The sequence below is a fragment of the Myotis brandtii genome, unplaced genomic scaffold (genome assembly GCF_000412655.1).
Source record: "Myotis brandtii unplaced genomic scaffold, ASM41265v1 scaffold124, whole genome shotgun sequence".
NCBI classification, from domain to species: domain Eukaryota; kingdom Metazoa; phylum Chordata; class Mammalia; order Chiroptera; family Vespertilionidae; genus Myotis; species Myotis brandtii.
This window is the reverse complement of record NW_005354334.1, coordinates 1040596-1049613: the sequence shown is the minus strand read 5'-3', so window position 1 is coordinate 1049613 and position 9018 is coordinate 1040596.

Here is a 9018-nt window from a genome sequence, read left to right as displayed (position 1 = left end):
CAGAAAGCCAAGAGACATATGAAAACATGCTCAAAGTCACTAATCATTGGAGAGATGCAAATCAAAACAACAATGAGGTACCATCTCACACCTGCCAGAATGGCTATCATCAACAAATCAACAAATAACAAGTGCTGGTGAGGATATGGAGAAAAAGAAACCCTCGTGCACTGCTGGTAGGAATGTAGACTGGTGCAACCACTATGGAAAACAGTATGGCATTTCCTCAAAAAACTAAAAATGGAACTTCCATTGGACCCAATAATCCCACTTCTAGGACTATATCCCAGGAAACCAGAGACACCAATCAGAAAGGATATATACATCCCTATGTTCATAGCAGCACAATTTACCATAGCTAAAATTTGGAAACAGGCTAAGTGCCCATCAGCAGATGAGTAGATTAGAAAACTGTGGTACATCTACACAATGGAATACTATGCTGCTGTAGAAAAGGAAGAACTCTTACCATTTGCAACAGCATGGATGGAACTGGAGAGTATTATGCTATGGGAAATAAGCCAGTCAGAGAAAGATAAATATCACATGATCTCACTCATTTGTGGAATATAATGAACATTATAAACTGATGAACAATAATAGATACAGAGACAAGGGAGCATCTATTGGACTGTCAAACTTAAGTGGGGAGGCAGGGGAGGTTTTGGGGGGTAAGAGATTAACTAAAAGACTTGTATGCATGCATATAAGCATAACCAATGGACACAGACATACGGGGCTGAGGGCATGTGCCAGGAGGTGGGGGAATCTGGGGGAGGTCAATGGGGGGGAAAAGGAGACATATGTACTACTATTTGTAATACTTTAAACCATAAAAAATATATAAATAAAAATAAAGTGTAATTTATAAACTAGGTTTTCCCCTTAAGTAGTAGATTGCCTAAATATAATTTACTAATCTTAAGTGGCTCTCAAGTAGAAAGGTATTATTTCATATAAGTAAATATATGCTAAAAAGATTAATAAGGACATAAGAGACAGAAATAATATATCCTTTTGTGATTATTTTTTGAAGCCTGCCATTACATTATTAATGATTTTGTTCATGACTGGATTGTCCCATTATTTCTTATGCAAAAAAATTACCATTTTACTTTTCATTACTAGTCTTTAATATTTATTAAATTACCTAATAGTTTGCCATTATAATAGGCACTTGGCAATTTATTGCACTTAGTAATGATGAGTAGTACAAAGCTTCTTGAATCAAGAAATTAACACTTTGATGGCAAGTACAAATAGGTAAACAATGATATGATAATATTCAAATAAAGTACTATGAAACTTCAGAAGAGAAACTCATGGATTCTGCTTGGCGGATGATAGAAGTCAAGAAAGGATATCAAAGTATGATTGAGTTGTATTTTGAAGGATGTATAGGTAATTTTTGTCAGATGGATAGAAAACTACAGGTAAAGAGGATGTGAAAAGCCATAAAGATTTGAGAAAAACAGTTTTTATTTTTATCTAGAGGTGATAATGATCCAGTGAATGTTTTAAGTAGGAGATTCACAAACAGTTTTAAAATTTTATAAAAACATGACAGTCATCTGTAAGTCAAATTGATGACATATGGGGAAAGGGAGGGAGAAAGAAGTCATGATGTGATACCTAGTGATTCAATAGTGAGTCCCTGTATTAAGATAGTGAAATGAACCTGAAAGTGAGGGGAAAGTGACATTTGAATGTTAGCATTGATTTTCGTCTAGTAATTAATACGATGTGAGAGGATGAGGGGGAAGGATGTATTAAGGATGACTCCTAGATTTCTCACTTAGAATGCCACATGAATGGTGTAGTGAGTTAGAGAGAGAGAATATAAAAACCATGCCATACTGTGTGTGTGAGTGTGTGTGTGTGTGTGTGTGTGTGTGTGTGTGTAATACTGAGGAATCAGATTATTTTAAACATGTATTTGTTATATAGGCAGAAATGTTTTGAAGATAGTCAGAAAATTGAGAAAAATGTTGACAGGAGATTTAGAAATTAATTTTTGGGTTAAATTACATAATTCAAAAGGAGTGAGGATCAAGCGTGGAGATTGACTTTTTTTTTTAACAAGTATTCCCCTAATGCATTGTTAGGTTAGTAAATACCATATAAGCAAATAGGAGTTGAATGAAGATTGCAGGTATTTGATTATGAAAAAACCCCACAATCTTATTTTTGCCTACGGCAGTGGTCAGCAAACCGCACCTCGCAAGCCACATGCGGCTCTTTGGCCCCTTGAGTGTGGCTCTTCCACAAAATACCACGTGCGGGCGCGCACGTACAGTGCGATTGAAACTTCGTGGCCCATGCGCAGAAGTCGGTTTTTGGCCTGGGCAAGTCTATTTTGAAGAAGTGGCATTAGAAGAAGTGGGGGGTGTCGGTTGGTTGGGCAACGGGGGACGCGGCGCAGGTGGGCCGCAGGATATGCAGCGTGGGGGAGGTGTTCGCGATTCACGCACGAGTTGAGTGAGCCAGTCAGTCAGCAGTATCATTGTGCAGTGGTTAGTGCTAGTCGCATCCACACATCGCACGTGGGTGACAAAAGATAGATGAAACAAGTATACAAGACTAGTGTGGATGGGAGAGTTGGAAGGGGTCGACCTCAGCGAACGTACCTCAATCAGATTGAGGATGTTTTTAGCAAAGGCCAGCTTAGGAGTACCCTAATTAAGTTAATAACAGTGTACCTACCTATATAGTTTAAGTTTAAAAAATTTGGCTCTCAAAAGAAATTTTAATCGTTGTACTGTTGATATTTGGCTCTGTTGACTAATGAGTTTGCCGACCACTGGCCTATGGGATATTTCCTTTTTCTTTCTTTCTTTTATAAAAAATTCCTTACCCAAAGATATGTGTTATTTTTTTTAAAATTGATTTTAGAGAGGAAGGGATGCTCCTATGGGATATTTCTTATACTTCCAGGTATCTTTTGCTTTTTTCTGATGTTTAGACTGTTTCATATATCCACACTAGCTGAATAAATGACCCCTGTGTAAGTGATGTGTTGCTATAAAACAAGGAATGGTTATGAAATAAATCAAAGAGACCTCACTTTCATCTTTGAAGTGTAAAAAAAATACCATAGGGATTATGAATTAGAAAATATGGATCTGAAATTTTGCTTCATCTCTTATTATTAAGTGTGGATATTGAGAAGTAACTTAATTTCTCTGAAGGTTTTTATTGATAAAACTAGAGGCCCAGTGCATGAAATTTGTGCATGGGGTGGGGGAGCGGGGGAAGGAATGGGGCTCAGCCAAGCCTGCACCCTTTCACAGTCCAGGAGCCCTCAGGGGATGTCTGACTACATTTTAAAAAAATCACCCTGTACTTAATTTTCTTACTAACTCCTCCTTTTAAACTTCTCTCACTCTCACATTCTGTTTCTTCATTTTATTTAACTATTTTCCTGGCCTCACCCCATTTTAGCATCCTTGTCTTTCCTGCTTTCTTTACCTTCCTCCCCTTGAACCTCCCGTGACTCCTCTCCTTCCCTCACTCCTCCTCTCTCCATTCCCTGTGTCTGTCTCCTTCTTACTCCACCCCCCTTCCCCCCATTCGCCTTTCCCTTGTGAGTCTGAAACCTGCCTCCCTCTCTCCTTCCCTATTATTACCCCACCCCCACCCCGACCCCTGCCATGTTCACTCGTTTCTTTTTTGAACCTTCCCCTTTTCTCTCTGGGACCTGTTTCCATCCCCACCTGAGCGCACTTTGATATTAAAGCTTCTGTTCAGGGGGTGTTAACCCTCAGCCCAGGGCCCAGCCCCAGCCAGGCCTTTGCCATCCCCCACTTCCCCGGCTTCCCCACCGCCATTCTCCTCCCATTCCCTGCCCAGGACGCCCCAACTTCTAGTCAACAAAGTACACTTAATGCCCACCATTGTAACTCTGGCCAGTGTCTTTGGCGTCCAGCCATCAGGGCCGAAAGCAGTACCCTCCTTAGTGATTGACTTTGCCCCAGCTAAGCTGCCCCTCCACTCCCAGTGCGGGATGCCTGGCCCAGCGAGGGTGGCCGAGGCCCATGCCACCTGGGCGCTGCTGCCACGGAGCAGGAGCACCTCCACCCAGAAGACCTCGGACTGTCTTCCCTTTTCCATTCCTGCGTTTTTTTCTTTTTTTAAAATTTTTTTTATTGCTTAAAGTATTACAAATATTACATATGTCTCCCTTTTTTCCCCCCTTGACCTTCCCCCTCCTGCATTTTTTTCTTGTTCTCTTTCTGTATTTCTATTTCTCCTCTCAGCCTGCCTTCCTCTCCCTCTCCTTTATTATCCCCTCCTATCGCATCCTATCCTACCTACCCCGGGACTCGAAGCTGCCTGAGCAGGGGGCAGGGATGCAGCCTGCTGAACGGTCGTTACATGACAGTGTCCTGGACAACTTGCATATTCCTCTATTATTAATGTAGGTGGGAGTTATGACAATTCCAATTTCACAGGATTGTATAAGAAAAGAGATAATGCATGTGAAAGCACCCATTTTGTTGAAAGCATTACATATATTAATTGTTTCTAGTAAATAATCACAGAAGCAACCACATATAATTCGTGTTTATACACTGTTTTTGATAATAAAAATTTTGCTACATCACTGCCTTTATATGAATAAAAGTGGTATATTTGGTAATGTGATTTTCTTGCTGCTCTATTTGTTTTAACTTATTTGAATGGTCTTATTATTTTCCTCTTTTAAAAAGTTTACATGGAATTTTTTATTGGATATTTTAGACTTATTAGGCTAAAGGAACACCTTTTTCTCTTTAAAAGTAACTATTGGGATGGTGTGTGTGTATGTATGTATAACATTGCGTGCATGTGTTCACATTTGAATTGTAATTTTTAAGGATGCAGGTCATCTTAATGAAAGTCAGTCATGGTTCCCACTCCAGTAAATTGATTTGCTATAAGAATAAATAGTCCATTAGTGACTGAAGCAACCACTGGTCATTTTAAATCTCCATATAGAAAGTGAAATTTAATAGTTTATAAACTGTAGAAACTTATTCAAACTTAATTTAAACAATTACTTTAAACTAGAGGCATGGTGCATGGATTCGTGCATGGGTGGGTTCCCTCTGGGTGGCCTGAAGGGATCTGGCTGAAACCCTCAGTCCAACATGGCCTGCAGCTCCTACCTGCCGCTCCTGTTCATCCTGGCCCCACTGTGCCTGCCATGGGTTCGTGCCCAATCAGTCTCGATTGGGAGAGGCTCATGCTGCCACAGCAGCGCTCGCCAGCCATGAGCCCTGCGTCTGGTGCTCTCCGAAGGGGAGTGGCCTGTGGGATCGGGCTGAAACCTGCTCTTCAACATCCCCTGAGGGGTCCCAGATTGTGAGAGGGCGCAAGCCAGGGTGAGGGACCCCACTGGTGCACAATTGGTCTGGGGAGGGACCGCAGGAGGCCTCCAGGGTGTGTCTGGCCCATCTTGCCCAGTCCCGATCGGCTGGACCCCAGCAGCAAGCTAACCTACTGGTCGGAGCATCTGCCCCCTGGTGGTCAGTGCACATCATAGTGAGCAGTTGAGCAGCCTTAGCATATCATTAGCATATTATGTTTTGATTGGTTGTTCGGTTCTGCAGTTCGGTCTATTTGCATATTACCCTTTTATTATATAGGATAATATTTCTCATAGCTTTATGCATAAATGTGCATGTTTTGAAAAATATGTTTCTACTTTTTGACTGTATATACTTTTTTATATGTATGAATTTTTCTAAGTACCAATTTATGGCTTTACTGGATTTTCTTTAAGAGTTTAAGTGTAATTTTACTGTGAAAAAACAACTGCAGAAATTATAATTCTTGAGTCTTACCCACAACATCTTTTAGAAAGTAAAATGACTATCTCTATACATTTTTTATGGGTATATAAATATTTCACGAATTGGTCTCTGTAAACAGTCAGTTTGGACTATGGAATGAAATAATTTTATTTCAAAGCAGATATTGACAATATTTTAAAAAGTAAAATTTTAGAGAGATTGATATTTGTGACAAAATTACATATAAATGTACCTGAATAGTTTTATGACATAGAAAAATATTACCTTTTGTGTTTTGCTGCATCATAACATGGAGTGGATATCTTGTGGGTCAGTCAATGGAGAAATTTAGGAGGAATTAATTTTTCAATAGTGCTAGCAAGTTTATTTTAAAAGTCTGAGTCTAATAAGAGTAATATTTTATAAGAATTGATAAAGACAAGTAGTAAAGAGTGAGTTTATAAGAAAAAGCGAAAGCCATGTCCTGTTAAGACTAATGAGTATGTGAAATACTCATTTTGCTTTCAAACTATACCTTTTATTTAGGTGATCAATCAGTCAACAGTGGCAGGTAGTGACCATTAGGTGGATTCATTAACACCCTGCAGCCTGCATGTACAGGGTGACTCACATCTGTCTTCATTAGAAGTTTCCTAGTTGCCAGTAGTGAACAGATGGGTCATTATTGCCAACACTGCCCTCTGGGCCTACCTGGAGGACACACAAAGTCATCCTATACAGGATACATATCCACATTTAGGCTATGAGCGAAATATTTTGAGTAATGGTGATATATTAAAATATTTTTAACTAGAAGCTGCCCATGTAGATTTGTATTTGTAAAAAATTTTTACAAAGTATTATTTTGGAGGAGAGGGAAGTTATTTAAGTATATATGTATACCTATTCTGAACATCTGTAAAAGCCAGGATATAATTGAGTTATAAATTAGGCATAAGTTGATAAATTTTTATTTAGATTATTTGAATTTAATAGTATGCTGAAAGACTTTAATAGAAAAATAATGTGTAATAGATATGGTTATTATTTATGTTTTATATCACAAGTACAATGTATTTCAAGATTTCCTTCCATTTATCTAATAGAGTTCAAGTAAGATTATACCTTATAACAAAAGACATTAAACTCCAAGTTTAAGATAGTAAAAGCTTGCCCTAACCGGTTTGGCTCAGTGGATAGAGCATAGGCCTGCGGACTGAAGGGTCCCAGGTTCAATTCCGGTCAAGGGCATGTACCTTGGTTGTGGACACATCCCCAGAAGGGGGTGTGCAGGAGGTAGCTGATCGATGTTTCTCTCTCATCGATGTTTCTAACTCTCTATCCCTCTCCCTTCCTCTCTGTAAAAAAAATCAATAAAATATATTTTAAAAAAAAAGATAGTAAAAGCTTATAGATCTATATATTTTATCCGCCTAATTGATTTAAGTAAAAGAAAATTTATATTCTTGTCAAAATATGCAATTTTAGTATTGAATTATATTTTGAGACTGACTATTTTAGTGGCAGCAAGCACTTTTGTAAGGGCAGATAAGTTACGTTTGTTATACTAACCTGGGTGTAAATGATGGGAAAATATTGACTGTGCACATTTAACTTTACATTCCTGCTTCTCTTTTTTATCTACTGAGGTGTCTATGTTCATTAACATTTAGATTCACCACGATGGTGAATATTCAAGCCTACCTGTATATAGACAGGTTACTTTTCATATAATGCTGTAAAGCCGTATTTTAAATCTAGTGCTCTTTGTTTAGAAATCTGGAGGCTAAGGTCCTGAGGAATTGGAGGAATTAATTTTTTCCTTAAATGTGACAACTGGCTAGTGATGAAAGTAAGTTTCTAAGAGAAATATATTATGAGGGCTAGTAAATGATAATAAAGTAATAATAATAATAATAATAATAAGCTTTTCCTTTATAATATTATTAGAAAAATATCCTTTGCCTAGGGAGTCAAATGAGGGTAACTAGACACACAGTGCCCCACTTTTTGTTAAAAAGTGTATCTTTCTTCAGGAGTATTTTTCTTTCATTGATCAACTTGCTTTACATTTGGGGAGAGAAACAAAGATTTTTTAAGGATTATATTTCTTTATTTTTTTATTTATTACTTTTGGAGAAAGAGAGGAAGAGAGAAAGAGAAACATCAACTTGTTGTTTCACGTATTTACGCATTCATTGGTTGATTCTTGTATGTGCCCTGACCGGAGATTGAACCCACAACCTTGGCATATCTGAACAATGCTCTTACCAATTGAGCTATCCAGCTAGGGCCTTGAAGGATCATATTTGAGATGACATGACATTCAAGCTCTGTGTATGAGTTAAGTTTTTTTCATTTCCACCCTGCCCAGGTGGCTTAGTTGGTTGGACCCATGTCCTGTATACCAAAAGGTGTGGGTTCGATTCCAGGTCAGGGTACTTAACAAAATTGTGCGTTCAATCCCCAATCAGGGTGTGTATGGGAGGCAGCCATTTGATATTTCTCTCTCACATCAATGTTTCTCTCTCAAAACAATAACCATATCCTCAGGGGAGAATAAAAAAATTATTTCAGTAAAACTGTCCTTGTATTAAGTTTTCAAGGGGCACAGAAAATAAAAGAATTAGAAAAATGTTGTGGGGCACATGTACAATGTCTTCTACCATTGTGATTCTTATTGAAATAGCTAAAACTTACAGAAGGTCACTAGGCCAACAAGAAAAACTTTAGTCTTCTGTATTAGTTTGCGAGGGTGGCCATAATAAAATACTATAGAGTGGATGGCTTAAACAACGGAAATTATTTTCTCACAATTCTGGAGGTTGGATGTCCAAGATCAAGGAGTTTGCAGTTGTGGTTTCCTCTAAGAGCTGTATTCTTGGCTTACAGATAGATGTTCACCTTCTTGGTGTGTCAACACATGGCTTTTTCTTTGTGCACATGCATCCCTGGTAACTCTTCCTCTTCTTATAAGGAAACCAATCCACTTGGATCAGGGCTCCACCTTTAGGATATCATTAAACTTTTATTATGTTTTTAAAGTTCCTGTTTGCTCAAATATAGTCACACTGGGGTTTATGCTTCAACATAAAAACTTTTGGGGGATACAATTCAGTCTATAATATTCTGTGAGAGAAGAAACATTTAATATTGGTGAATTAGTTTTTTTAAATTAAATCTTTATTGTTCAGATTATTACAGTTGTTCCTCTTTTTTCCCCCCATAGCTCCCCTCTACCCGG